The sequence below is a fragment of the Apium graveolens genome, chromosome 3 (genome assembly GCF_009905375.1).
Source record: "Apium graveolens cultivar Ventura chromosome 3, ASM990537v1, whole genome shotgun sequence".
NCBI classification, from domain to species: domain Eukaryota; kingdom Viridiplantae; phylum Streptophyta; class Magnoliopsida; order Apiales; family Apiaceae; genus Apium; species Apium graveolens.
In genome coordinates this window covers 19,674,067-19,682,667 of record NC_133649.1, presented here as the reverse complement: position 1 = coordinate 19,682,667, position 8,601 = coordinate 19,674,067, and the positions used below count along the sequence as shown (strand labels likewise).

Below are 8,601 nucleotides of genomic sequence, written 5' to 3'. Positions count from 1 at the left end.
GGTTTTCTCTAGGTCAATCAACTTATTTCTAACATAGCATTTCTATTACTTAAAAACAGATTGTTCTCTTTAATCCTACTATTTTCTTTAGCAAGAGATTTAAGAGACACACGCAAATGATACAATTCAGTAGACATGTCATTAAAAGCATCATTGCACTCTTCTTTAGTAAGTTGTGTTACATCAGTAGTGATTACCTGAGTTGTTACCTGATTGCTTGATGAACTAACTTCATTTTCCTCAGAATCAGCCATGAGAGCTAAGTTGACATACTCCACATCTTCATTCTCTTCCTCTCCATCAGCTGCCCAATCTTTTTCTTGAGTAATGAAAGCCCTTTCCTTTTGCTTGAGCAGATCAAAATATTTCTTCTTGTAATCTACTTGGTCAAATTTCTTCTTTTCAGAAGTTGGCTTTCTGCACTCACTTGCAAAGTGTCCACTTATACCACAATTGAAACACTTGAACTTTGATTTGTCCACCATGTTCTTATGAGGTTTAGTGGCTCTAGTGTTTTTCTTAAACTTCATCTTTGCAAATCTCCTGGACAGAAATGCAAGATGCTCATCAACACTATCAGAGTCATCTTGACTGGAGTTGTCTTCATTCTCAGCAACTTGCTCTTTTCCTTTGCTTGATTCCTGATATCTTGTACCATCTTTGGAGTTTGATGTAGATCTCACAGTTTCTTGTCTGCATTCCCTCTCATTTTCAGCTACCAATGCAACTGAACTTCCTTTCTTTCTCCCCTTCTCCAATACCTCATCCTGTTCCAACTCTAGTTCATAAGTCTTCAAGATTCCATATAATCTTTCAAGAGTGAAGTCCTTATAATCCTGAGAGTTTCTTAAGGAGACAGTCATGGGTTTCCATTCCTTTGGCAAGGATCTTAAGAATTTAAGATTTGAATCCTTCACCTGGTACACTCTACCATACAGCTTCAATCCATTCAACAGCTTTTGGAATCTGTTAAATGTGTCATTTAAAGATTCATTTTCTTCAAAATGAAAATACTCATACTGTTGAATGAGAAGCTGCATCTTGTTCTCTTTTACTTGTTCTGTACCTTCACACAGCAGCTGAACTGTGTCCCAAACCTCTTTGGCAGTTGAGCAATTTATCACATTATCAAACATATCCTTGTCAAGACCATTAAACAAAATGTTCATAGCCTTCTTATCCATGTGGACTTCTTCTGTGTCTTCCATTGTCCATTCTGCTCTAGGTTTTGGAATGGATTGACCAACAGCAATTGTGGCCGTAGCAACTGTGGCTACTTTGTGGGGAATGTGAGGACCATTCTCAATACAGTTTACATAACCTTCATCTTGGGAGAGTAGATGAAGGTGCATTTTCACCTTCCAGTGGTGATAACTGTCTCTGTCAAGAACTGGGATTTTTACTCCAATATCCTTCTTACTCATCTTTGTTAACTTCCAAGATCTTTAAACTCTTTGTTTGTCAAGAGCCTGCTCTGATACCAATTGTTATTTCTAGAGAACTAACAATGAGATTTACAGAAGGGGGGTTGAATGTAAATCTCAAAACTTTTTCAAGTTTTGAGCAGTTTATAAAGACTGTGTGTTCAAGATAAACAAGTGTGTGAATTGCTTTAAGCTGATACAGACAGATATATATTCAAACACAAATGTAAAGAACACAATAAACCTTTAAAAACTTTTCTGGTGGATTTGTTGTTCCACCAGAGATGGTATTTCAGAAATTCTGTGATCTAAGAATTTGATCACAGCTGCATCCTAGTACAAACTAGATAATTTTTCTCTCAAGATTTTTCTAAACAGCTCTGGAAAAATTCTTATCTAATTACTAGCTACTACTTGGTTTATATGTTACCAAGTTTACAAGTGAAGACATGGATATATAAAATAATAAAGTAAGATCTCCACTTGTTTCTTCTCCAGTTCACTCCAGTACTTTGTTGACTTAATGACTCTTTATACTAGAGTAGAACGGCTGCTTTTTCTGATGTTCCTGAAATTAGGCTGCCACATTTCAGTTATCTCTGTTCACCCACGTGCCTCTGTTTGTAGGTACAACTACCACTTATCAACGGTTAATCAACAGAACATCCGTTGAAGCTTTCATCCGTTGATTCACTCATCCGTTGAAGGATGTTATCCGTTGAAGCTTTAGAGACATCCGTTGAAGCTTAGCTTCTCATCCGTTGAAGGTCTTTAAGTCATCCGTTGATACCACTTCATTTATACAAAATTACAAGGCATGAAATATTTACAATTGGCCTTCCTATCTGCATATCTTCTAGTAGTCAACATGACTCATAGTTTCTCTCAACTTCTAAGAATTACATCTTAAATACAGAGACTGAAATATGCTACAACACTAGACTTATTTCTAAGTAAAGCTACACCATCAACGGATAGCCAAAGTGGTCTTATCCGTTGAGGCTACAGACACTGAATTTCTACTTAAGTGTTTTGTTAAACATATCATCAAACTAATGCACATATATTCCTAACACACTTGCTGTTGATCGAGTTTTCTTATAACAATAGCTTTCATGCTAGCATCGGAATGCCGCCTTATGAGGCCCTGTACGGAAGAAGGTGTCGATCTTCCTTATACTGGGATGAAGTAGGAGAGCGAAAGATGCTCGGACCCGAGGTGGTCCAAAGGACCAAAGACATAGTGGATCTCATCAGAGGACGGCTGGTAGCAGCCCAAGACAGACAGAAGAAATATACAGACCTAGCCCGAAAGGACAAGGAGTATGGAGTAGGGGACTTAGTACTACTAAAAGTATCCCCTTGGAAGGGGTTAATGAGATTTGGAAAGAAAGGAAAACTAAGCCCAAGATACATTGGACCTTTTGAGATACTAAGACGGATTGGGAAGTTGGCTTACGAGCTAGCCTTACCCCCGAACCTACAACAAGTTCATAATGTGTTCCATGTGTCAATGCTAAGGAAGTATCATCGGGATGCCAGACACATAGTGGAGTACGAGCATGTGGATATGCAACCAGATCTGACTTACGTGGAGAAACCAGTAAGGATTATAGATAAGAAGGAGCAGGTGCTTCGGAACAAAGTGATCAAGCTAGTCAGAGTGCTATGGCAGAATCATAATGTGGAAGAATCAACTTGGGAACTAGAGAGCGCAATGCTAGAAAAGTACCCCCATTTGTTTTCTATTTGATTCCGGGACGGAATCCTTTTAAGGAGGGGAGACTGTAATAACCCCAAAATTTTGAACTTTTTGTAACCCTTATGAATAGTGTTTTTGCCGATATTTCTGAACAAGAAAACTTTTCATGCCACACTATGTAGGGTTTCTTTTATGGATATTCTGAGATTTTATTGGTACTCTATATGATATATAAGTGTATGTAAAGATCGTCAGAATCCAAATTTGAACCTTTTGATTTTTCCCGAAAATCCACCAGATATCGAAAGAATTGAGTATAAGGTAACAAGATAAAAAGGATTTAAATTCAAGGATTTTAATAGAGGATCATAAAAAGGAATATAATGTATTGAGAAAGGTTAAGGGAACCTAAGTAATAAGATCCCGGGTATGATCCCTCAAACGATAAACGAAAACGAAAGTTAAGCGAACCGTATAACAGATCAGCGGTCATTAGCCAAGTAATTAGAAGCTAATCAAAGAGATTAGAGGGGATGATGTCATCCAACCAATGAGAAGAGGACAAAGGAGGGAGGGTGACATCACATGATGACATAAGCATGACATAAGGGAAGGAATTGTTGGATGATTGTGAACCACACAATAATTACCATGGTAAAAAGGTAAGAAATCAAAACAAAACAAATCAAAAAAATCAAACAACCAAAACAAATCAAAGCAAAACACAAAATCATTTCTTTCTTCAACCAAGGAGCTCTCGGCTTTTCTTCATTTCAAGAAGAAGAATTTCAAAAAATCAAGTTCCAAGCTTCCTTAATTGGTAAGATAATTATCTAGTACTCCTTGTGCATAGATATAGCTATCCTATAAGTTTAAGCCTCCAAATCATTCACAATCTTCTCCAAGAAATCAATGAAGAAGATAATGAATAGTGATTTCAAGATTTTTAACTTGATTTTTCTTGTTTTTCCTTTAAGATCCAAGCATCCCTAAGACATCTCAAGGCTTCTTAAGGCTTCCTAGCTACTCCAATCACTTCAAGGAAGGTATAACATCTCCAAACCCTAGATTTACTTTGTATATTAGGATGGTTTTGATTGTTATGGTAAAAGAGTAGCTTGATGCTTGCATGTTTATAGTTTTAAATTCAAGTTTAAGAATAAGTAAAAATTGTTAATTTTGAGTTTTTGGGGATGTTATGATGTAGTATGGATGGAGTTTTGATTGGGTTGTGAATTGGGGTTGATTGGTGGTTGATTTGGAATGGTATAAATTTGGGAAATCGCGTAAATATAGCCGTCATAATGTCCGATTTACTTTAGACTGCATTTATTCATAACATTAGGACCCGAGAACTCCCTGCTAGGTTTTGACCATTGCCATTTTTAAATATTTCATGTTACGAGCTTCGTTTTGATATGTGTTTCATTTGATTCCGATGTACGGTTTAGGAGAAACGGCCGTTTTAAGTAACGACGTTCGCGAACGAACCATTACCCCTCGCCTTACTTTGAAACATAGGTTAAAGACCTTAAAGACTAATTGGAGTATGAAACAATTATGTTAAGAGTATTAGGCAGTTGGTAAGGTACTCGCGAAAGAATCACCTTAAAACTCGTAATGGTTAATTTATTAAAAATGGTGGAGCCGAGGGTACTCGAGCGACTTAAGAGAATCAGTAAGCGCAAAGCGAGCGTTAGAGTCTAATTTGGTTAAAGTATAGATTTACAAGTGACTTTGGTTTAATTCCAACTTACATGTTGTTGATAGGTTACCATACTCGTCCTGAGACATTTGTAACCCCCAGTCGCTCAGACAAGTTTTCTACCCGTATAACTGTTGTTGTGATGTATATGTGTATATGCATGATCTTGTGATAAATGCATATTTGTTATTAGCAAATTCTTGCGATATATTGTAGCATGTGATGTGGTATATATGCATGCCTATTTCGTATTCTTGATTTATATATCTGTTGGTTCAAATGCTTATTAGTTGCATAATACCTATGCTAGAGATAAGCAGTATTTGAGTATACCCTTAGTATAGGGGATCAAAAGGTGAACTTTTTCTAAAATCGGGAGGCGAGGCTCCCGAGTATAATATATATATATATATGAATAGTTTTTAAAACTATTAATCGAATAAGGTTTATTCGATAAATTTATATTATTTAATGAATATTACTTGAATATTCATTCGAGGGCTTATGACTCACTTTATATTATTTAATGAATATTACTTGAATATTCATTCGAGGGCTTATAACTCAGTTTATATTATTTAATGAATATTATTTGAATATTCATATGAGGACCTATGACTCCAATTATTTTCTGAGATATATTCTTTATTTTATTAAAGAATAAGGTGTCGATAATCAAACTTATTTTTGATTATTCAAATAAAGATAGTACTTTCGTATAAGTATATATTTTGTTATTTAATACTCATTTCAAGTATAAGTTTTACAACTTCTACCTCAATTATTTGTATAAAGATTATTCTTTATGGGAATATTATTTAAATAATAATATTCAGATATTTTCTAATATATTGGGACTGATTTACTTTATTAAATCAGCATTACTCCAAACACTCTTTAAAGTGTTTTCGAGTCTTTAAAATGATTTTTAAAAGTTAGAGCGGATCCCAAAACTCATTTTTATATATTTAAGATCTTCCTTTTTAAAGGGGATTTAAATACTCGCTCAAAACCAGAGGGATCCGGCTCTGTGGTGTATTTTATATTCGCAACAAAGTTGCGGTTTTGGTAAATGAATTGATTACTTACCCAACGTTCGGGAAGTAAGTCCATCTATCGAGTTGGCATAAGCAACATGGGCTCAGTGGGCGTCCATGATAGTGTAAGTGACTCAGTGGGAGTCCATCAAATGCGTAAGTGGCTGAGTGGCAGTCCAGCATAAGGTCCTATTGCGACCAGGGTGATGACCAGTGGGGAATTCGTCCATCTAATAGTAGAATAGGTTACTTATTGGTATCTTTGCCTGATCAACAAGATATCGGGTTTATGCCACAATTCTTTTTCCTTCCAAAAATTTATTGGATGTTACAAACTCTGTTCATACCTTACATGACAGAGGTTTCCAGGAACTGTATAAAGAAGGTATATATGTGGATATATATATCGAAACTTAATGAAGTATATCATAGCTTCATTTCCTTCAATAATACTGCAAAGATTTAATCTATTCAAATCTTGTCTCGTAGTCTCATCTATGTGATGAACTGTTGAAAGCTCATTATACTTTGAACAGTGGTAGTTCAAGTAGCTTTATAAATGATATAAGTATAGTAAAGTATTTGGTAACATCATCCCTTGTTTTGCTTATATCCAGTAAGTAATTATCTTGCACTTGATAAGGATTCTAGTAAGTTATCCATTTAGATACTTGCATTATTGTTTACACTATATATTATCTTGCGAGCTGTAATGCTCACTCTTGCTTTATTTCTTCATCACACAACAACAGTTAGAAAAGATGACCAGACTCAAGCAGACCCAGCGCAAGAGCGTGGGAAGCGCCCCGCGCCTTCCCGTTGAGATCATAGCTGCTATAGCTGCAGAGGTAGATCTATCTGTAGATCAGACCTTCTACTTTTGGGAATCAATTATGTATAATTATAACTTGTGGCAGATAATGGCAATTAATTGTAAACTTATCAAGTAATCATTTTGGGTTGTAATAACTTTTAAATTGTGGATTCAAAGACTTGTACTTATTTCAATTTCATCTCTGAGACTATAACGAGTTGTGATGTGTGTTAGTGTGGGGTCACAACATAAGGTTAATTATTATTAATTAAGTGAAGTGATATTGTGGAAAGAAAGACCGTGACGACCCGGATCCCTGACCCCGGATCTGGGGGTGTTACACTAAGTGCTTTAATATGAAGCTCACTATTATCGTCAGAGGAGTATATGAGATAAGCCATGCCCTCGTCATCTTTTCATGTTCATGTGGATGTTTGCTGTAAAGATATTCAAATGGAGCAATAGGCGAATCATTGACAACAACACCAACCGAAACCTTAGTATAGCTGGCATCGTCAATATGAGTATCACGTATTTACTTGTCTTTTTATTAAAGTTAACTTTTAGCCTCTCCGGTACATTGGATTTGTGAAGATCATGGTTCTCATCTATTTTTTTCGCTGTCAGTACTATACCATCATGTTTCCATGTCCACATATACTTTGAAGAATAACAACCAACACCAATAATTTTGACATAAAGGTGATGAGGGTACTAAATATTAACACAAAAACTTGGTAATGACTACATACTGTAGACTTTTACAAGAATTGTAGTGTGATAATATTTAGAGTACTCAGTATATCATTTGTAAGTTAGTAGCTCATACTACTGCATTTCAGCACTGAAGTGCATGAATATATCTTATGACATTAAGATAACTAATTGTAACCCAAAAAATTAAAAAAGGATGACAACTTAAGACTTAAATAGCTAATTAAGTAATCTAAAAAAAGATGCATTGTACGAATCTATTTTTTGAGCAAATCCAATGTAGTGCTAAATCTGGTGCTACAACTTAAATATAAAACCATATTTATAATGAATAAAGCCAGAGCCATATAAAATTGAATTTAGCAAAAAATAAAACTTGGCTACAGAATATATTTACTTTGTGCTCCCAAGTTTTAAAATGGATCCCTCATTATCTCATGATCTCCTTTAATTTCTAATCTCTGTAGCTAGAGAGTGGTACCCGGAGAATGTTTTTTATGAAGCAATTAACATAAATATATTTGAGATATAGATGTAAGTTCCTTATAAAACACATATAAGCATATAAAAAGTTTCAATAAGCATGAAATTGAGAATTAAGGCAAACAATAAAAGATTACCATCGCATTTTGAAATGGGGTTTGTAAGATTGGCCATGAAATAAAATATTGAAATGTGAAGTTAAGCAGTGTGGTCGCAATTAGGTTTAGAGCTCTAAAAATTAGTTACAAAGAAATAAACAGCCAAACACTTTTGACTTGAATGCCTAAAACTTTAGCCAACATAAAATCATCATAACCAATCTTGAACATGTAAACTGCATGCCACAAAGAATCTGAAGCAAAATCATTACAGTCTCTATAACAATCATAGTATGCTGCAATTACAGCGCCTATGGTCATTCTACATGAAATTAGGAAAATTAGGCACAACACAAAATCCTCGTGGAGACGCAATTTGGACTTAGCCAAAACAATGTGAACAACAAATCCAAGCCATCGTATAAAATAAATATAGACACAAATTTTTATCTATACAAAATTTGTTTAATATATAAATACACAAAATATGTAAACATAAAGTAAAACTGAGATTGAAGAGGGAATTCACGAGATTAACCCTGATAAGATAGGATAAAACGGAATCTCAAGTGAGGTAAGCGAGAAAACTGAAGACGGATTTGAAACATAAGTGTACTGAGTTGA

The 8,601-nt window shown here is 35.0% G+C and overlaps 1 pseudogene; it reads right to left on the bottom strand.

The window, feature by feature from the left end:
• The window catches only part of LOC141713963 (uncharacterized), a 25,397-nt pseudogene extending 17,099 nt beyond the window's left edge, over nucleotides 1–8,298 (bottom strand).
• Between the last annotated feature and the right edge of the window lie 303 nt (nucleotides 8,299–8,601).